The sequence below is a fragment of the Coregonus clupeaformis genome, chromosome 24, assembly GCF_020615455.1.
Source record: "Coregonus clupeaformis isolate EN_2021a chromosome 24, ASM2061545v1, whole genome shotgun sequence".
In the NCBI taxonomy this organism is placed as follows: domain Eukaryota; kingdom Metazoa; phylum Chordata; class Actinopteri; order Salmoniformes; family Salmonidae; genus Coregonus; species Coregonus clupeaformis.
The window spans coordinates 29,337,738-29,360,340 of record NC_059215.1 but is presented as its reverse complement, the minus strand read 5'-3'; the positions used below and the strand labels follow the sequence as shown (position 1 = coordinate 29,360,340).

The following is a 22,603-nucleotide window of genomic DNA, read 5'->3' as shown; positions in this document are numbered from 1 at the left end:
TGATGAAAGTGATGGAGCTGTTGTTGCCCCAGGCTGGGAGCTGCAGGCAGGTCTTCAAAGGCAGTAAACACATAATGTAGGCTCATAAAGTACAGTAATACCTGACTTTACTGTCCACAGGGAGTTGCACTAAGGGCTATGGCTTCACTCTATGCTGTGTCCCAAATGGCACCCTATACCCTACATAATGCACTACTTTTGACCCAAACCCTATGGGCCCTGGTCAAAACTAGTGCATTATATAGGGAATAGAGTGCCATTTGGGACACAACCTATAAATGTACAGAAGGATCCACCAGAGGCTAGGAAGAGGAACTGACTCATAGAACCCATGAAACACTGGAAAGAAATAGTGAATGAAATGAACATCACTCAGTTGGTTCCTGTAAGTCGCTCTGGATAAGAGCGTCTGCTAAATGATGTAAATGTAAACGTACAAACCCTTGACTGAGTAGGTGTTCTAAAACTTTTGACTGGTAGTGTAGATATAATTTTTTCTCTCATTATCAATAGCCTACTTTCTTTTTGGCCTTACATGTGTTTTTGCAAATAGGCTATGTAACCTCGAAAACATTCATCTTTCCACCCATGTTGCATATCATATAAAAAAAGAAAAAAAAAGAAATGTATGCACTCACTAACTGTAAGTCGCTCTGGATAAGAGCGTCTGCTAAATGACTAAAATGTAAATGTAAAATGTTCCTCTTCACGTTAACTATGGACTTCACAGGTCACTGACGTCTTTCTCTCCTCCTCTCTCTCTCTCCCGGTCTCTCTCTTTCCTTATCGCTCTCTCTCTCTCTCGCTCTCGCTCTCGCTCTCTCTCTCTCCTGGTCTCTCTCTTTCCTTATCTCTCTCTCGCTCTCTCTCTTCTCTCTCGCTCTCCCTCTCCCTCTTTCTCGCTCTCGTCTCTCTTTCTTTCTCTTTCTCTTTCTCTCTCTCGCCCTCTCTCTCTCTCTCGCTCTCTCTCTCTCTCTTTCTGTGGGAAGTGTATCCTGTTTCTGAGGCGCCTCTATGGCTCAGTCACACAGGGACTCTAGGCATCTTTCCCATTCTCTCATTCCCCTGTTCCCTCAGCTCTCTTTAAGTCCCTAGCCTCTCTTCTCTCTCTCTTCTCTCTCTTCTCTTCTCTCACCACACCTTTTCACTTCAATCACCACTATCTCTTCTAATCAGAGACTGAGCTGCTGCTACAGTAACTCATTATATTTCCACCATGGCCTATATGCAAGAATGTGCACGTGTAGTAGGCTACTAGTTAAGACTGAGTGTGTCGTTCATTCCAAGATTCTGTGTGTGTGTGTGTGCTTATGTACATGCTAGCTTTCATAGGTGTGTGTGCTGTGTGTTCAGTGAAAGTGTCTAATTGTGAGTCGCTGGTCCAGTATGGATTACACTTAAAGCCCCCTCTCTGCTGGGAGAAACAAATTATGGCAATTAGAAGGATCCAGAGGAGGTCTGTGTGGATGCATTATTAATGAGCCAGTCATTAGGAGGCTGAAGGCTGCTGGTAGGAGGCTCAGTAAATGATATGTTATCAATAGGACCAGGCAGTCCTGAGCCACACCAGGAGAGACCAGGAGAAGCCAGGGGACCCACCACGCTGTAGGAGGTGGCATTTACAATCTGCTGCTCGGTAGGATGGAGCAGCCAATTAGCCAGTGGTCGCACTGGGAAGCACTGTCTTAACTGGGGGGTGATATCCTCATAAAAGCATGGGAGGATTTAATAATTGGTCATGTAGAATGTGTGAGTCGGTTGGTGCTGTATTTATGTTGTATTCTTTGAGCCTAGTTGTGGTACTCCGAGCAAGATGACAGCATTCCAGTCCTCCCGGGGAAGGACTGCCCGCTCCATGATCTCGCCATCACGGTTGACAACTCCGTTGTGTCCTCCTCCCAGAGTGCAAAGAACCTTGGCGTGACCCTGGACAACACCCTGTCGTTCTCCGCTAACATCAAAGCGGTGACCCGATCCTGTAGGTTCAGGATCGGGTCACGACCCTACCTTACACAGGAAGCGGCACAGGTCCTAATCCAGGCACTTGTCATCTCCCGTCTGGATTACTGCAACTCGCTGTTGGCTGGGCTCCCTGTCTGTGCCATTAAACCCCTACAACTCATCCAGAACGCTGCAGCCCGTCTGGTGTTCAACCTTCCCAAGTTCTCTCACGTCACCCCGCTCCTCCGCACACTCCACTGGCTTCCAGTTGAAGCCCGCATCTGCTACAAGACCATGGTGCTTGCCTATGGAGCTGTGAGGGGAACGGCACCTCCGTACCTTCAGGCTCTGATCAGTCCCTACACCCAAACGAGGGCATTGTGTTCATCCACCTCTGGCCTGCTGGCCCCCCTACCTCTGCAGAAGCACAGTTCCCGCTCAGCCCCAGTCAAAACTGTTCGCTGCTCTGGCACCCCAATGTTGGAACAAGCTCCCTCACGACGCCAGGACAGCGGAGTCACTCACCACCTTCCGGAGACACTTGAAACCCCACCTCTTTAAGGAATACCTGGGATAGGATAAAAGTAATCCTTCTACCCTCCCCTACCCCACCCCCCAATTTTTTTTTTTATATATATATATATATATTGTAAAGTGGTTGTCCCACTGGCTATCATAAGGTGAATGCACCAATTTGTAAGACGCTCTGGATAAGAGCGTCTGCTAAATGACGTAAATGTAAATGTAAATGTAAATGTAAATGTCATGGTTACATTATGTGATGTCATGCAGAGGTCAACTCTGGCAAACCATTTACTATATCTTCCTCTTAATACATGATGAGAGCAGTGTAGTTCAGTCGATCCAACTACAGGTATGAGACAGTTGGAGCTCCAATGGACCGCTACATGTTATCACCTGTTCTAGGTTCAGAGGTTGAGGTGACTTTGCCCACCCTCCAGGTCACTGGGTGCTCTGACTGGCTGGCTAGCCTGGTGGTCAGTGAGCCCTGCTAATGCCTTGCCTATCAGATCACCCCAGCAGCAGCAGCAGTATTGTAGTGGTCCCAGGGGGGATCAAAGCAGCCCCGGGCCCAGGGCCTGAGACAGAGCTGCCTGAGGGCCTCCACTCCCCTCAAGGGACATTCACATGTAAATTACACTACTGTCTCAGACCAACCCCTGCCACATTATTCTGAATGTGCAGTCTGCCCTCTAAGAGGTGATAGTCCCAGCAGGCAAATTGGCTTGAGATGGTGAAATGGCTATAATGACATCTTTTCAACTATCTTTGCCTACTGAGGTAGGGCAGGGGTTTCTGGGGCAGAGGGGGCTGACGGCAGTACGAGGTGATTAGTGGTCCTTTTCTGTTTCGCTGTTGTAATGGTTTAGGGGATTTAGGGTGGTGGTGGTGGGGATTTTGCTGTGCTGCTTTGTAGTCATATGTGGGGGGTTGTGAGGAGGGGTAGGGGAGAGAAAGGGAAGTGGCTGTGTTGTGTTGCTGAGTTAACGGAGGCAGAGGGAGAGAGGGGGCGGTGTTTTTGCTGAGCTGAGTGTGTGACACAGCCTAGGTAAAGCAAGAGGATGTAAGTGACTAATTAAGAAGATTATTAATATGCGTGGCAGCAGCAGTGGCAGAGGTGTCCGTGTCATCGCTATTGAGGCACCTCGGAGTAATTTAATATGACCACATGTACTCACAGCCTGCCCCTCAGCGCCCAGGAAATGCCAGCGTAAGGAAAAAATGTCACTTAACACAAACTAATGCTTGCAGAATATGTTTGTGTGGGAAGGAAGGGGAGTTTGTGTGTGGTTGTGAGTGTGTGTGTCTCTCTCAGCCAATGCAGGGGGAAAGAGTGTCATGTTTGTTTGCCTATGAGGATGTCACCTCTCCTCCAAGTCTCTACCACGTCACAGTATAGACCAGCTCTCCCCATTCTAGGAAAAGCAGGTGTCCCTGGTAGTGGCTCCAGCTCAATGTTAATTATACAGTCCATGTGACTGGTAGGTGATTTAGACAGAGTACTCTGAGAGAGAGCCAGAGAGAAGTCCCCACTGCTAGATCAGGCCCTGTAGGACATGAGTGAGCAAGAGAGACGTACCCACTGCTAGATAAGGCCCTGTAGGACATGAGGAGAACTGGATGAACACAAACACACAGAGGCGTATTCCCCCAGCCCATTCCTCTCGCTCTCTCTACCCCCAGACAGTGTCACCAGAACAGGCAGTTGCTTTGTGTCCTCTAGGGTCCTTGGGGATCGTCACAATCCCCCTGGTCCCCTACCTCCATCCACACACATACAGACATTTGTAGTCATTGTGTCTGCTGACATTTCCTCTCCATATGTCATCATACTCTTCTATCAATGTGCTGACATTTACCAAAGGACCGACAGATGGCCAATCAGACTGTCTCCTGGGGTTAACCAACCAAGAGCCCATTGGCTAGCACAGACACAGGCGCATGCACGTACACACATACACACACATACACACACATACACAGACATACACAGACATACACACACATACACGCACATACACAGATATACAGTTGAAGTTGGAAGTTTACATACACCTTAGCCAAATACATTTAAACTCAGTTTTTCACAATTCCTGACATTTAATCCTCGTAAAAATTCCCTGTCTTAGGTCAGTTAGGATCACCACTTTATTTGAAATGTCAGAATAATTAGAGAGAATTATTTATTTCAGCTTTTATTTATTTCATCACATTCCCAGTGGGTCAGAAGTTACCATACACTCAATTAGTATTTGGCAGCGTTGCCTTTAAATTGTTTAACTTGGGTCAAACGTGTCGGGTAGCCTTCCACAAGCTTCCCACAAGAAGTTGGGTGAATTTTGGCCCATTCCTCCTGACAGAGCTGGTGTAACTGGGTCAGGTTTGTAGGCCTCCTTGCTCGCACACGCTTTTTCAGTTCTGCCCACAAATGTTCTATAGGATTGAGGTCAGGGCTTTGTGATGGCCACTCCAATACCTTGACTTTGTTGTCCTTAAGCCATTTTGCCACAACATTGTCCATTTGGAAGACCCATTTGCAACCAAGCTTTAACTTCCTGACTGATGTCTTGAGATGTTGCTTCAATATATCCACATAATTTTCCTTCCTCATGATGCCATTTATTTTGTGAAGTGCACCAGTCCCTCCTGCAGCAAAGCACCCCCACAGCATGATGCTGCCACCCCCGTGCTTCACGGTTGGAATGGTGTTCTTCAGCTTGCAAGACTTCCCCTTTATCCTCCAAACATAACAATGGTCATTATGGCAAACAGTTCTATTTTTGTTTCATCAGACCAGAGGACATTTCTCCAAAAAGTACGATCTTTGTCCCCATGTGCAGTTGCAAACCGTAGTCTGGCTTTTTAATGGCGGTTTTGGAGCAGTGGCTTCTTCCTTGCTGAGCGGCCTTTCAGGTTACGTCGATATAGGACTCGTTTTACTGTGGATATAGATACTTTTGTACCTGTTTCCTCCAGCATCTTCACAAGGTCCTTTGCTGTTGTTCTGGGATTGATTTGCACTTTTCGCACCAAAGTACGTTCATCTCTAGGAGACAGAACGCGTCTCCTTCCTGAGTGGTATGACGACTGCGTGGTCCCATGGCGTTTATACTTGCGTACTATTGTTTGTACAGATGAACGTGGTACCTTCAGGCGTTTGGATATTGCTCCCAAGGATGAACCAGACTTGTGGAGGTCTAAAATTATTTTTCTGAGGTCTTGGCTGATTTCTTTTCATTTTCCCATGATGTCAAGCAAAGAGGCACTGAGTTTGAAGGTAGGCCTTGAAATACATCCACAGGTACACCTCCAATTGACTCAAATGATGTCAATTAGCCTATCAGAAGCTTCTAAAGCCATGACATCATTTTCTGGAATTTTCCAAGCTGTTTAAAGGCAGCTTAGTGTATGTAAACTTCTGACCCACTGGAATTGTGATACAGTAAATTATAAGTTAAATAATCTGTCTGTAAACAATTGTTGGAAAAATTATTTTTGTGGAGTGGTTGAAAAACGAGTTTTAATGACTCCAACCTAAGTGTATGTAAACTTCCGACTTCAACTGTACACACACATACACAAACATACACGCACATACACAGACATACACACACATACACGCGAGCACATGCACCCACACACACGTGTCACAGGAGAGAGTAACCCACAGGCATGTTCCTGTGCAGTGCCCCTCCCCCTGCGGCCGGCCCAGCGGCAGGCAGTCAGCGCGGCCTAAATGAATGATTAAACATGATGAATAAGGGGGTAATGTGAGAAGCCACGTGGCGCGAGGCGCTCACTTTAGGGCTCGACTCTGAGATTTATGGGCCGGTAGCATAAATAATGGATTCATCAATCTCTCAAGGACTAAAGAAAGGCAGTGCCGTCACAGGGGCTAAACAAGGGCCCACAGCAGAGAGCCACTAGAAAACACGTGCACAGCGCTGCACAACACAGCAAGGCACCCAGATAGAACCAGATTAAACCCAACCCAAATAGAACCAATGCCAGCACTAGAATCAACTGGCTGGGCCATCATCACAGGTAGAACAGAGAGCATTGGCCCTAATATCCCCACCACTCCCCTCTCCTCGCTACACTATGGAGGAGAGGGACCAGAGAGAGACATACAGTGGGGAAAAAAAGTATTTAGTCAGCCACCAATTGTGCAAGTTCTCCCACTTAAAAAGATGAGAGAGGCTTGTAATTTTCATCATAAGTACACGTCAACTATGACAGACAAATTGAGAAGAAAAAAATCCAGAAAATCACATTGTAGGATTTTTTATGAATTTATTTGCAAATTATGGTGGAAAATAAGTATTTGGTCACCTACAAACAAGCAAGATTTCTGGCTATCACAGACCTGTAACTTCTTCTTTAAGAGGCTCCTCTGTCCTCCACTCATTACCTGTATTAATGGCACCTGTTTGAACTTGTTATCAGTATAAAAGACACCTGTCCACAACCCCAAACAGTCACACTCCAAACTCTTCTATGGCCAAGACCGAAGAGCTGTCAAAGGACACCAGAAACAAAATTGTAGACCTGCACCAGGCTGGGAAGACTGAATCTGCAATAGGTAAGCAGCTTGGTTTGAAGAAATCAACTGTGGGAGCAATTATTAGGAAATGAAAGACATACAAGACCACTGATAATCTCCCTCGATCTGGGGCTCACGCAAGATCTCACCCTGTGGGGTCAAAATGATCACAAGAACGGTGAGCAAAAATCCCAGAACCACACGGGGGACCTAGTGAATGACCTGCAGAGAGCTGGGACCAAAGTAACAAAGCCTACCATCAGTAACACACTACGCCGCCAGGGACTCAAATCCTGCAGTGCGAGACGTGTCCCCCCTGCTTAAGCCAGTACATGTCCAGGCCCGTCTGAAGTTTGCTAGAGTGCATTTGGATGATCCAGAAGAGGATTGGGAGAATGTCATATGGTCAGATGAAACCAAAATATAACTTTTTGGTAAAAACTCAACTCGTCGTGTTGGGAGGACAAAGAATGCTGAGTTGCATCCAAAGAACACCATACCTACTGTGAAGCATGGGGGTGGAAACATCATGCTTTGGGGCTGTTTTTCTGTAAAGGGACCAGGACTGACTGATCCATGTAAAGGAAAGAATGAATGGGGCCGTGTATCGTGAGATTTTGAGTGAAAACCTCCTTCCATCAGCAAGGGCATTGAAGATGAAACGTGGCTGAGTCTTTCAGCATGACAATGATCCCAAACACAACGCCTGGGCAACGAAGGAGTGGCTTTGTAAGAAGCATTTCAAGGTCCTGGAGTGGCCTAGCCAGTCTCCAGATCTCAACCCCATAGAAAATCTTTGGAGGGAGTTAGAAGTCCGTGTTGCCCAGCGACAGCCCCAAAACATCACTGCTCTAGAGGAGATCTGCATGGAGGAATGGGCCAAAATACCAGCAACAGTGTGTGAAAACCTTGTGAAGACTTACAGAAAACGTTTGAACTGTGTCATTGCCAACAAAGGGTATATAACAAAGTATTGAGAAACTTTTGTTATTGACCAAATACTTATTTTCCACCATAATTTGCAAATAAATTCATTAAAAATCCTACAATGTGATTTTCTGGATTTTTTTTTCTCATTTTGTCTGTCATAGTTGACGTGTACCTTTGATGAAAATTACAGGCCTCTCTCATATTTTTAAGTGGGAGAACTTGCACAATTGGTGGCTGACTAAATACTTTTTTTCCCCACTGTACACTGATCTGGACTACATACAGACAGTGGGAAAGATTTATAGGAATGTTTGACATGGAAATTTGTATCTTGCTTTTCTATGAGGAAAATATAATGTCACAGGAGCCAGGGAGGGTCGCCTCCGAGCCTCCACTGAGCCAGAATCACAGTCTGCTTCTTTTATCAATTCATCTTTTATTTCATCAACTAAATCCTGTTGGAGGAAGCCTTATCTAATTATCAAATGAGATCTGGGCTTATAGATGACGTCATTACAGAGGAGTCTGGTCTTTAAAGGGCATTGTTGGTAAAGCACATATGGTCTGCTTCTATTCTGTCTCTGAACTCCACAGTGATTATTTTAAAACATCAGTAGGCTGGCGTGCTTACTGAAAGGCCAAAGCAATAACGCTGCATTCTAATTGGCTGGCCGCTCAAGCCTTTGTCCTGTCGTTTAAGTTAATGCAATCAGAGAATGTGAAAAACACATAGTTAAACTGAAATAAGTCAAATAATGAATTATGGAAATACAGGGGCTAGCTGAGTCACTGTGTGACAGACAAACCATGACAGAAAGAGGGGAGTTTAAATAGTTTGCATTATGGTGAGTCAGAAATGATTGATTGTGAAGTATTCCTAACATGGATTACTGACGTAAATACTAATTTTCTCACGGCCACGATAATGATAAATGCCATGGAAACAAGAGACATGAGAAAACCTTGTAGGTGTATCTTATTAAAAAAAAGTAAAAAGTGAAGTGACTTGGGTTTTACATTCAAGCTTCATCGAAATCTGATGTTTTAGATTAACTGGGTGGCAGGCAGTGTGGAGTTTTGTTGGGAGTGTTCCTATCCGTATTTAGTCTGTCTTCTTGGTACTCTAATAATATTCCTCAAACTGCAACGCTTGTTTTAAAAAGTTGTAATACTGAAAGATGACGTGAGGGAAATAGAATGATGAGCGTCTTTGTACTCTAGTTGTATTAATATTTTACACATTTGGGATTGAAGTGAACAGAGGGGATGTCATAATTAGTTTAGTTCACAGCTTCCAGCGGCAAGACATATTTGCTTTTGGCAGATCATTAAAACACACACATGCACACACACACACACACACACATACACACACACAGAGAGGCTATAAGGCAGTGTTATTGAGGGTTCTCTGTCAGTGTGTATGGTGAGGGGAACATGATTGTGTTTGACAGCTTAGGGAGGGGAGAAATGCTGCTCAAGCTGACTACACTGTAATGAAATATAAGTACAGAGGTAGAGAAAGTACTGTGCATGCAGTATCTGTATCTCCCCTTCAGAGAGAGCGACGTAGAGAACAAGAGATGGGGTGATTGTATGTTGGCACAATGATATGTCATCGAACCTGCCTTCTTGTTGAAGATGGTCAAGTATCCTCTTTTCCTCCTACTCGTCGTCCCTTTCTGTTGTCTGGTTGGACGTGGTTTGCGTGGTAATTACACTCTCAACCCTAAACCACTGTGCTAAACACCCACTTAACCTGCTGAGTGGGAGACAGACTGGCCCTTCCTTCCTGCCTGCCTTCCACCCCAGTGTGGTTTCCTGTGGTTTCCTCTTCCCTGTCTTAATCCAGGGCCACTGGAGCCAAGCGGAGCCATCTTGTGTCCTGGGGGGGGTTCTTGTAGCTGTGTGCCCCTCTCTCTGTCTCGGCGGGCACGGGGTGGAGGGCGGTCACTGTGCTATGACCCAGGCAGCGGGAGCCAAAGTGCCCTGACCTCCGGGTCACTCTGCCTTTTCACTTCCCAGAATTCCCCAGCAGCCGCCCCATGGCCCCTGCACCGCCCGCCATTCCATTTGGTTGCCTGTGGATACGGGTGATGAGAGGGAAGGGGAGCGAGAGGGACCCATTTCCCTGCCAGCAGGACCAGAGAGGGGAGAAATGGTAGACTACGGGGGAGCAGTAGCCTGTAAATACCCATGCTCACACTCACACAGTCCATGTTTATGTATTAACAAACACACACACATACAAATATGTTCTCACAGTTGCTCCACTGAGAGGCTGTTGAGTGGTTGCGCTTTTAGAATAAAGATTTTCCAGATGGGGAGTGCTAGGAAGAGTCATAGCTAAAGGAAAGAGAGCATCAATGTTGTATTTTTACCGTAGTGCAGGGTTCTTCAATTCCGGTCCTGGAGGGCCGAAACACCTCTGTTTTTCATCCTCTCCTTCTAATCAGGGGCTAATTCAGACCTGGGACACCAGGTGAGTGCAATTAACTACCAGGTAGAAATAAAAAACAGAAGTGTTTCGGCCCTCCAGGACCGGAATTGAAGAACCCTGCCGTAGAACCCTGCCGTAGTGGAGATGTAGCTATGGAGATATAGTTATCTGTTTATTCTTTTTTTCACATAACAAACTCACTTCCTGCTTTCCTAACCCGTGGTTCTTCAACCCCACCGTCCCAAACACACATAGAGCCCTACATGCCTTGAGTGTGTTTCACAGTCCCAACTTCCTTCCCTGAGTGTGTTTGCCCCACAACGAACCGGGGAGGTCGTCTCGTCACCCCATCCATGACCTCCAGCTCTATGTCAGCCTTACTTAACATCAGTAAGTCTTACAGGACGGGACGTCATGTCAGTTACTACTGAACACCACACAGAACAGGGCTGCTGCTGCTGGGGGGAGACATGCAGGCAGGGTGACATGCTGACATGATTGTGGTGATGTTGTGGGGGAGGATGTTACATCATGCAGCCTGGAGATTTGCTCAGAAACAAGTTCAAGTTTAGTCAGTCAGGTTGTCCAGTTGTCATCTGAGCCCAGAGGTAACATGGTGGAGGTGTGAAAAGCAGGACTGAGTCAAACAGAGAGATGCTGTTAAAGTGAGACTGTTTTTCTTATGATGTTTTAGAGATGCATTGTGAGGCTGACTGAGTGAAAGTCTCTCAGTGACTCCAGGCACATTATGTGGCTCTGAGGAAAATTACAAAGTAATTTATTTAGAAACTGTCAAATGTGTCACAGCTGTTTCTATTTGCAAAACACTTCTTTTCAAACTACCAGGAACAAACACGTAAGAACAAGCCCTGGCTCATAGTCTGCACTGTTTATGAAACACCAGGCTTAGAAAGAAATCAAAACACTGTAGTCTGCTGTGTCAGCAGAGAGAGAGGGACAGTACAAAACACAGTGGGGGGTAGTGAGACACTGTGCAGCTGGCACAGGCTTGGCACAGGGGGCAGCATTGTATGAGGAGAAGTGGATTAGTCTAACACCTGTTGCCCATAGAGGGAATAAGGTAGTGACAGGCCAGAGTAATGTAGGTTCACTGAGAAGAGAGCAGAGCTATAGGAGCTGTCTGTCAGACGAGAAGCACACGCATGAACACACACACGAACACACACACACATACTAGCACACATGCTCCAAACATTAGCCCTGGCAAGAGTTTTTCTTGACATTTTTCTGCACACACAGTGCCGAAATACTTTTGACTGTTGTTTGGTTGTATAGTCAAACACTTCCTCTCAGACTGTTTATTTATTTCCCCTCTTTTCTTATATATGTGTATAAAATATGTCCCAATCTCTCCCAGCTGTGATCTTTCATCCTCCTCCTCTGGTTTTATCGGAACCATTTACAATTGAATTGGTGATAGAATGTGTGTGTGTGTGCACATGCATATGTGTGTTTTTGTGCGTATTCTTGGATGTGTGTGTGTGTGCGTGTGTGGGAACCAGCTGGGCAGCCTCACCCCCCCCTCTCTCTCTCTCTCTCCCAGTAAACACTCTCAGTGGGACAAATGACCCATCAACCAGCCTAAACCTTCACATCTCACTACAGAAACCTAACCAGACGGGAGGGAGGGAGAGGGCGGAAGAGAAGGGGGAGGGAGAGGGAGGAAGAGAAGGGAGATAGATATTGGGATATTCAAGCCATACTGACAGAGAAACAGACAGTAGCCTAGTTGTGTTCTACAGCACTAATCCATATGAGATTCCTACAGACGGCAAGTTCCCTCTTCAGAGCAGCAAATCACTTACATAAGTTTGTGCTGAAGAAAGTAACAGCTGTTTTCAAGCCCAGCCAACAGATGTGGCAGTAGCTTTAGCCTATGGGAAATCCAGTAAGGCTGTCTACTCTGTGCCAAACACTGAGATTCAGCTAGTCTTGTTTAACACGAGCTGACGGGCCTCTCCCTTCTCATCTCTTGACCGCGTGGGAACAGGAAATCCAATCTGCCTGATACATTTGTATTCCTTGATTGTTACTGCAGCAGTCGTGTGCGTGTGTGTGTGTGTGTGTGTGTGTGTGTGTGCGTGTGTGTCGATTTCTTGCCTGGTGATTGCGCGGTGTGAATTGGAGATTCCATTTCATTTCGGGATTACCTGCTGAGCGGGATAATTGAGTTTGAAGTACTCGGACAGACAGATAGAGAGAGCGAGCTCCTGGTTGTAGTCCCCAGAGCTCCTGGTTGTAGCCCCCAGAGCTCCTGGTTGTAGCCCCCAGAGCTCCTGGTTGTAGCACCCAGCACTCCTGGTTGTAGCCCCCAGAGCTCCTGGTTGTAGCCCCCAGAGCTCCTGGTTGTAGCCCCCAGAGCTCCTGGTTGTAGCCCCCAGAGCTCCTGGTTGTAGCACCCAGCACTCCTGGTTGTAGCCCCCAGAGCTCCTGGTTGTAGCACCCATCACTCCTGGTTGTAGCACCCAGAGCTCCTGGTTGTAGCCCCCAGAGCTCCTGGTTGTAGCCCCCAGAGCTCCTGGTTGTAGCCCCCAGAGCTCCTGGTTGTAGCCCCCAGAGCTCCTGGTTGTAGCCCCCAGAGCTCCTGGTTGTAGCCCCCAGAGCTCCTGGTTGTAGCCCCCAGAGCTCCTGGTTGTAGCCCCCAGAGCTCCTGGTTGTAGCCCCCAGAGCTCCTGGTTGTAGCCCCCAGAGCTCCTGGTTGTAGCCCCCAGAGCTCCTGGTTGTAGCACCCAGAGCTCCTGGTTGTAGCCCCCATATTAGCCTGTCATGACATCTGTTCAGAGGTAGCATGAGGCTGTCCTATCCTATTGACTGGCTCTTCAGAGAGAGCGAGAGAGAGAGAGATGGATTGGGTGTAATAAAGCAGAGATAAGTGAGTACAGACAGTAACTCTCATTCTTTAGTCCTTTTACGCCACGTAACCGTAGGGATGTGGTATTGCTATGGTGTTGCTATGAGTGATGATCATCTGGGATGACTGGTCCATCTCTGGAAGCTTTACAGGAAACTGACTCACCACATGATCAGAGAGCCAGTGGTGGAGAAACACAGTGAGGGTAGACCACTAGAAAGGGACAATGAGTAGTTTTTTTCCTATCAAGTGTAGTAAGGGCTCAATCAGTGCCCAGGTTATACCTGCCTGTTTGAGGCTTGACCATATTAGCCTATGACATTGTTCTGGCTTGCACTGAGGCGTGTGTGTGTGCGTGTGCCTCCCTGGGGAGTCTCTTGGTCCAACTTTTAGCACTAATGAGATCTGTGTGAGAGGTCCAGTGTTCCCTAGCTAGAGAGAGAGTGCAACAGAGTGAGAAACAGAGAGGGCGAGACAGCCAGGGAGTAGGTGAGCCAGGTGGACAGTGTCAGTGGGGGGTGTCACCCACTGGGAATGTCTCTGTTTCCAACTGTTTCTCACTGAGCACAGCCAACTGGGTGAAAGATCTAGAGTACTGGGTATGGAACATAGGATGTGGTTGGCTTGGACTGCAGAAAATAACCACAGACGTTGCCAGAGCTTGACCTCCAACTGTCCATCCTCCGTCCCTCTACTGCACTGTGTTTCTAACCACTCAGGAATTATGCTATTCTGTACATAGACAGAATGGGAACACATCAACTCACAGTTGATTTCATTGGAAATAATGTGGATGGAAAGCATACCTATCTTGCTTGGTAACACATCACTCACACATGCATGGTATACACACACACACACACACACACACACACACCACAATACAATAGGTCCCCTACTGCGCTGGTTATGAACAACTGTATCTGGCTCAATTTGTGTTGTATCCGTCCTAGAGAATGAGTGTCTATCCCATAATGAACATAATAATAGTTGCCATGACAAAGTCAGTCTTTCAATAAGAAGGGTTGATAGATCTGAGCACCATTTGAATAGATATGTTAATCACCATAACTGTTTTCCCTCAGGGCACTGAGATTATATACATCTGACATGTCTGTTAACAGGATATAGATGATTTGATGTATGTTTACATGAGCACAAACTGCATGGTCGTAGAGGGGGGTTGAGGCCATGCTGCCAGAGTGAAGCTGAATAGATGATCCTGCACACTGCACACTAGCAGGTGGCACGTCCAACCCTCACTCTCACCCTCACTATTTTTTCATTATTTATCCCCCAGACCCCCTCCTGTCCTACCAGCAACCCAAAAAACAGAATTGTTAAGCAAAGCGGCTTGTCATGACTCGATTTGAATTTGAATGCCTTTTTTTGTTGGTAATTTGAAAGGAACCCAAGCGAGTTTACATATTCCCACTGGAAATGTATGCAGAATGCCAAAGTGGAAGCAACGTCTACCCAGAAGAACCCCAGGCACAGCTAATGGTTTCAGACATTTGGAAAATATATAAATAATAAAACGATATTGCTGCAAGAATTCAGCGGTGGCAGGAAAACAGATGAATGGCCAGGCATGTTCGCGTCAGTCACATTAGCTTGGTGTCTGTCGCCTGATTACATTTGCGTCTCGTCTATTTTTCACACACCACTCCCCCAAGGAATCTGGACAGCCCTTAGATCTACTGGAGGTTTGTCAAAAAGGCAGCAGCCCCTCCTCCCGTTCTCTCCATCCCAATATCTTTCTCTTGCATAATGGACATTTTTTAAATGTTAAATGCAATGAGTACGTTCAGCTCCCCAGTACATGAAGAAAACCTGTATTCTCCCTTCACAGTCTCTCTCTCTCTCTCTCTCTCTCTTTCTCTCTCTCTCTCACTTCCTCCTCTCTAGTCTATCCCATTAATATTCTCTATGTGGAGATGAGACAGTGCTGCTGAGGGTTGGAGAGGCAGAAGATTAATATGAAAGCAAAGTGGCCTCCCATAGGGCCCAAATTCAAATATTAGCACATGAATGTCTGGGTGGGTGGGTGTGTGTGTGTGTGTGTGGGTGGGTGATTGTGCGTTTCTGAATCCTCCTGCTTGCCAGAGATTACTTTTATTTTAATATTCTTACATGCGATGAGCTTCAACTCCAGAAACATTCACCTATAGGGTAAAGATACTTAATATATCTATCGACAGGTTGATGTAAGAGTGCTCTCCTCTGCTCTCCTTTATGTGTTTGCTAAAGACTCTATTCACCTAATTAACAAAAACCCTCTCGCCGAAACTTTCCGTTCAGTGAAGCATCATATGATGATCACGCAGCGTTGAGGCTGGGGCATCAGACAAGTGTACAGGCTCTGAGCCAGAGATGGCGTTGTGCTCCCTTTACACTGGAATGGCAGGAGAAGATGGAGGAGGAAGAGGAAGATTGAGGAGGAAGAGGTTGATTGAGGAGGAAGAGGTTCAGTAAAACTGTACACATGCTATCCTTCACCATATTAAAGGAACACAGCTGCTACCTACTGTCCCTGGAGTTACCTAGTGCAGTTGATGGTTGATGCTATTTCCAGGAATCTGCTCAGATTCAGAAGCAAAGGGGAAGAATCACTCATCCACCCACTGCCTTTCTCAGAACTTCGAGGAGCACAGAAGGCCAAGCAGTGGTATTTGGCAGCTGCTTCTACAGAACTATCCTTATATACACTACCGGTCAAAAGTTTTAGAACACCTACTCATTCAAGGGTTTTTCTTTATTTTTTCACTATTATCTACATTGTAGAATAATAGTGAAGACATCAACACTATGAAATAACACATATGGAATCATGTAGTAACCAAAAAAGTGTTAAACAAATCAAAATATATTTTATATTTGAGATTCTTCAAATAGCCAACCTTTGCCTTGATGACAGCTTTGCACACTCTTGGCATTCTCTCAACCAGCTTCACCTGGAATGCTTTTCCAACAGTCTTGAAGGAGTTCCCACATATGCTGAGCACTTGTTGGCTGCTTTTCCTTCACTCTGCCGTCCGACTCATCCCAAACCATCTCAATTGGGTTGAGGTCGGGGGATTGTGGAGGCCAGGTCATCTGATGCAGCACTCCATCACTCTCCTCCTTGGTAAAATAGCCCTTACACAGCCTGGAGGAGTGTTGGGTCATTGTCCTGTAGAAAAACAAATGATAGTCCCACTAAGCCGTAACCAGATGGGATGGCGTATCGCTGTAGAATGCTGTGGTAGCCATGCTGGTTAAGTGTGCCTTGAATTCTAAATAAATCACTGACAGTGTCACCAGCAAAGCACCCCCACACCATCACACCTCCTCCTCCATGCTTTATGGTGGGAACTACACATGCGGAGATCATCCGTTCACCCACACCACGTCTCACAAAGACACGGCGGTTTGAACCAAAAATCTCAAATTTGGACTCTAGACCAAAGGACAAATCTCCACCCGTCTAATGTCCATTGCTCGTGTTTCTTGGCCCAAGCAGGTCTCTTCTTATTATTGGTGTCCTTTAGTAGTGGTTTCTTTGAAGGCCTTATTCACACAGTCCCCTCTGAACAGTTGATGTTGAGATGTGTCTGTTACTTGAACTCAGTGAAGCATTTATTTGGGCTGCAATTTCTGAGGCTGGTAACTCAAATGAACTTATTCTCTGAATTAGAGGTAACTCTGGGTCTTCCATTCCTGTGGCGGTCCTCATGAGAGCAAGTTCTTGAAATGTTCCATATTGACTGACCTTCATGTCTTAAAGTAATGATGGACTGTCGTTTCTCTTTGTTTATTTGAGCTGTTCATGCCATAATATGGACTTGGTCTTTTACCAAATTGGCTTATATTTTGTATACCCCCCTTGTCACAAAACAACTGATTGGCTCAAACACATTAAGAAGGAAAGAAATTCCACAAATTAACTTTTAAGAAAGCACACCTGTTAATTGAAATGCGTTCCAGGTGACTACCTCATGAAGCTTGTTGAGAGAATGTCAAGACTGTGCAAAGCTGTCATCAAGGCAAAGGGTGGCTATTTGAAGGATCTGAAATATAAAATATATTTTAATTTGTTTAACACTTTTTTGGTTACTATATGACTCCATATGTATTATTTCATAGTTTTGATGTCTTCGCTATTATATAGAAAATAGTAAAAAATTAAGAAAAGCCCTTGAATGAGTAGGTGTTCTAAAACTTTAGACCGTTATTGTATATATATATTCCTGCTCCGAACAAAAGAGGGAAATAACCGTTTCTCCTGGATGAAAAGACTCATTAAATTGAGAAACAGTTTGAGTTATATTTGTTTGTTAAGTTTGTTCTGAGGAATGACGTGGAGAAAGACTGCCAGAATAATCTGTATTTCTCACCGCTTTGTACCTCGTGTGCCAAAGGTGATGTTGTTCAAGCAATCATTCTCACAATTACACGTTTCATTAATGAGCAAATTAATTGTGTGTGCTGGCAGGTGGCCAGCAATTCAAGATCCAGGCATGGGTCACCTATTCACTCCCCCAGAAGAAGTGTTTTATCTATTGCAGAAAGAAACAGTGAGGGAGGAGGAGGGGAGAGTACAAAATGCTGGAAATCTCGAACAAAACGTTGATGAGCTATTAAGATAAGGTATTCTGGCAGCGCTATGCAGATTTGCAGGCTTGTTATTAGAGAGCTGACTTGTGTTTTCTTTCTTGTGGATAAATTATTTTGTGGTATTCGGAGATTTCCTGAATCCATAATAAGGGTGACATTGTGGCCCCCATAAGCTGATTTGGCGCAGAGCGATAGCTACAGACACATTTTGTCAGCTAGCAGAGATGACATGGTGGAGTAATGCTCCCTGTCTGTAACTGCTATAGCTGTGCAGGCTTATTGCTCAATATCTGCCATTACAAATCATTACCACAGGGATCAAGCTTAGTGCTTAATCCTTGACAGGCCCTCGCACTATATCCTCGCTTATGTGTTCACACTGAGGCGAGGCAAGGAGCCTTGGGCGAGGCAAACTAGCTCCCACACATTATAGAGGGCACCTCGAAAACACCCAAAGATGCAGATGAACTGGTAATGAATTCTTTAGAGTTAAATATGCAGTGTTGGACAGGGGTCACGGAGACTTTGACCTATGAGCTCAACCAACTCTGCTTAAGTTGTTCTTATTTGCATTCTGGGTCTGAAAACTGCCTTATCTCTTGTCTAGAAACACCGTGGAGGGATTGAAACCGAACAATTAGCTAACAAAGAAACATTAACATGGCAGAAAGATGTTTATCGCTAACAAACTAGTCCCCAGTGACAATAGAAATGTCTTATCTTCTCTTCTAATTAGATGCTAATATATACTGATGAATAATACTGTTCAAAGGTTGTTAAAGGACAATTAGTTAGAGTTTGGCTTTACCGCCCTTCACTACACCATCAATTACATCAACACAACCCTGGATTGGACAGCTCATCAACTGATAAAGATGCCATGCAGAGATTTATACACTATGACCAAGGAGCATGTAATCTCTCTACACGAGATGTAATTACCAGCCATGCAATTACACTGTGACAGACACACTGACACTAATGAAGGAGATTAACTGTCATTACTATCGCCTGTCTATCTGGATTCATGCAAATATGTGCTACAAGTGATGGGCATGTCTGTCACACTCAGGGGCCGGGAGAGAGAGAACTATACTACTCAAACCCTTTTATATATCCCTCTTACTATCTTTTAACTTTATACTATTCACCTACTAGTTTATGCTTTCCTTATCTCTTCAAATGCTCTGCCCACTTCACCCCTCCTCCTCCTCCTCCTTCTTCACGGCGACCAATAAAACCAGAAGCAATGATAGAAAAGAGCTGACACGCTGAGCTATCCAATCAGGACCAAGACTACTACTACTTCACAGTCATACCAGGCTAACAGTGTATCAAACCCTATATTACAGTATATTCCCCAGGAGGTAGCCTTATTCAGTACTCATTTGCATGAGTGATAGTGCTTTGCTGTAGTGAGCATGTTTTGGCAGGATCTGCACCACAGTGGTGTTGTATACTCTGTACGCAGTGTGTTAAGAGGATGGGTGAGGGGCAGAGAGAAGGAATAATAGAACATCCTGGTGATATAGGGTCAGAAATACACACTGGATGACTTGATAAAGCAGTAGGCCTATCTATGCCCCCATAATGGTCCTCTGTCATGGGATTTAATACACACTGTGGGGAAGTCCATTAGACTAGTGTGATAAAGCATCAATATCCTTTTCAAGATTAGGGCTCTCCTATGTCTTTATCACCACGTCTCTGACGTGCACATGCGTATGTTAGTAGTCATATCTAGCATGTTGAGATACACATGAGTGAGACATGTGACTGCCATCCCTGCAGGACCGGTGTCTCTGTCCCATCAGTGGTAGGCAGCAGTAGCAGTAACACATAACCACCTCGGGGGGGAAAGAAACTCCATGCCTGGGAAATGACTTGTGCCATTCCAGGGAAGATTTTTTGTTTTGAGAAAAAAATGGCACTTTATCAATCAAACAAATTGGCTCCTGAGCTCAGGCCGCCCATTGGCCCACCATGGGTTCATTAACTCCCCACTCTTCAGCGAGGGGCCCAAGAGCCTGAGTCACACCGGTGCCCCCATCCATCATTTAAACACTCAGTTCCCCCTGCATTAATCTCAGCCACAGCCCAGCCTCAGCTACACAATCACAATAATTTGTGATTTACATGTTAATCTATTGGCATGGACGTCCAGGCCCATTTGTCTTCCTATTGACTGGACCAGCCAGGACTCCTGGAATCTGTAGACTAACCCCATCGCCCTCTCTCTTGTTCTCCCTCTCTCTCGTTCTCTCTCTCTCGTTATCTCTCCCTCTCTCTCTCTCACCACTCCCCTTATCATTGTGTGGGTTTTCTGAGTACTCCAAGGGGACCTCTCTCTCTCTCTCTCCATCTCTCTCTCACCATATCTCACACACAAACAAACACACACGCACACACACACATTTCACTTACTGCTACACTTTCTGGCTGGCAGTTGTTAATGTACTGCGATAAGGAGAGCAAATGGACAAAGTTAATTAAAAAGATAGGGCAGTCAATTTGACACATTTCCTTTTGTTTTCTCTCCTTTCGGAGACAGGCTCTTTTTTAAACTGTTGGGAATTTGCCAGCTCAGTGATTCCATCCCTCATGTTGTGGTAGACTGTACTATTGCTTGTAGAAGTTTGCTTGTTCGCCTCCTGTTTTTGTATTGGATGCCTTTTCACTGGCCTTGTTAATTGCCTGCTTTGTCTTTATCTGTACGGGTGATTGGTGTGTTAAATTACTTGTTATTGGATCGCTCTGTCACTATCTGTATGGGAGGAACTAATTTTCACTGTTCATTTTGTCCTCTCCTACTCATTCTACCAAACTGCCCCTTCTTCTACAGTGCATCATAGTATTCCCATCTATATTATATTATATATATATATATATATATATACAGTACCAGTCAAAAGTGTGGACACACCTACTCATTCAAGGGTTTTTCTTTATTTTTACTATTTTCTACATTGTAGAATGATAGTGAATACATCAAAGCTATGAAATAACACGTATGGAATCATGTAGTAACCAAAAAAGTGTTAAACAAATCAAAATGTATTTTATATTTTAGGTTCTTCAAAGTAGCCACCCTTTGCCTTGATGACAGCTTTGCACACTCTTGGCATTCTCTCAACCAGCTTCACCTGGAATGCTTTTCCAACAGTCTTGAAGGAGTTCCCACATATGCTGAGCACTTGTTGGCTGCTTTTCCTTCACTCTGCGGTCCAACTCATCCCAAACCATCTCAATTGGGTTGAGGTCGGGTGATTGTGGAGGCCAGGTCATCTGATGCAGCACTCCATCACTCTCATTATTGGTCAAATAGCCCTTACACAGCCTGGAGGTGTGTTGGGTCATTGTCCTGTTGAAAAACAAATGATAGTCCCACTAAGCGCAAACCAGATGGGATGGCGTATCGATGCAGAACGCTGTGGTAGCCATGCTGGTTAAGTGTGCCTTGAATTCTAAATAAATCACAGACAGTGTCACCAGCAAAGCACCCCCACACCATCACACCTCCTCCTCCAAGCTTCACGGTGGGAACCACACATGCGGAGATCATCCGTTCACCTACTCTGCGTCTCACAAAGACACCACGGTTGGAACCAAAAAATCTCCAATTTGTTCTCATCAGACCAAGGACAGATTTCCACCGTTGTATTGTCCATTGCTCGTGTTTCTTGGTGTCCTTTAGTAGTGGTTTCTTTGCAGCAATTCGACCATGAAGGCCTGATTCACGCAGTCTCCTCCGCACAGTTGATCTTGAGATGTGTCTGTTACTTGAACTCTGTGAAGCATTAATTTGGTGCTGCAATTTATGAGGCTGGCAACTATAATGAACGTATCCTCTGCAGCAGAGGTAACTATGGGTCTTCCTTTGTTGTGGCGGTCCTCATGAGAGTTAATTTCATCATAGCGCTTGATGGTTTTTGCGACTGCACTTGAAGAAACTTTCAAAGTTCTTGACATTTTCCGTAAAGTAATGATGGACTGTCGTTTCTCTTTGCTTATTTGAGCTCTTATTTGGCTACCAAATTGGGCTATCTTTTGTATACCCCCACACACACACACACACACACACACACACCTTGTCACAACACAACTGATTGGCTCAAACTCATTAAGAAGGAAAGAAATTCCACAAATTTCCTTTTAACAAGGCACACCTGTTAATTGAAATGCATTCCAGGTGACTACCTCATGAAGCTGGTTGAGAGAATGCCAAGTGTGCAAAGCCGTCATCAAGGCAAAGGGTGGGTACTTTGAAGAACCTAAAATATAAAATATATTTTGATTTGTTTAACACTTTTTTGGTTACTACATGATTCCATATGTGTTATTTCATAGTAGTCTTCACAATTTTTTTGAATGTAGAAAATAGTAAAAATAAAGAAAACCCCTTGAATGAGTAGGTGTGTCCAAACCTTTGACTGGTACTGTATATATCATTCTATATTATTATGGGGCTGAAACTTTTACGATTAGAATGAAGAGAGATAGACAAGAAAAGTAGCCCCACCATTGAATACGTTCTTTACATGGTGAATACTTATGTTTGATTACTCTAGATATTCTGTTCATCCCCGTAATGTTAGTGAATCCATCAAAGTGGTCCCAAAAAGAATTATGACCTATCTAACGGAATTCTTTGTAATGTCAGCCACAACACAAAACCTCAAAGGATGATGGCTATAAAAGTTGTAGTTGTGTTCGATCCCATCACATAATTAAATAAATGTTTCATTTGATCTCAAAACCA

General features: G+C 45.0%; 1 protein-coding gene across 3 annotated transcripts in view; it reads left to right on the top strand.

Moving 5' to 3' along the window:
* The window catches only part of LOC121538349 (extracellular sulfatase Sulf-2), a 169,975-nt gene that overhangs the window by 99,158 nt on the left and 48,214 nt on the right, over positions 1 to 22,603 (top strand). The window lies entirely within an intron of this gene.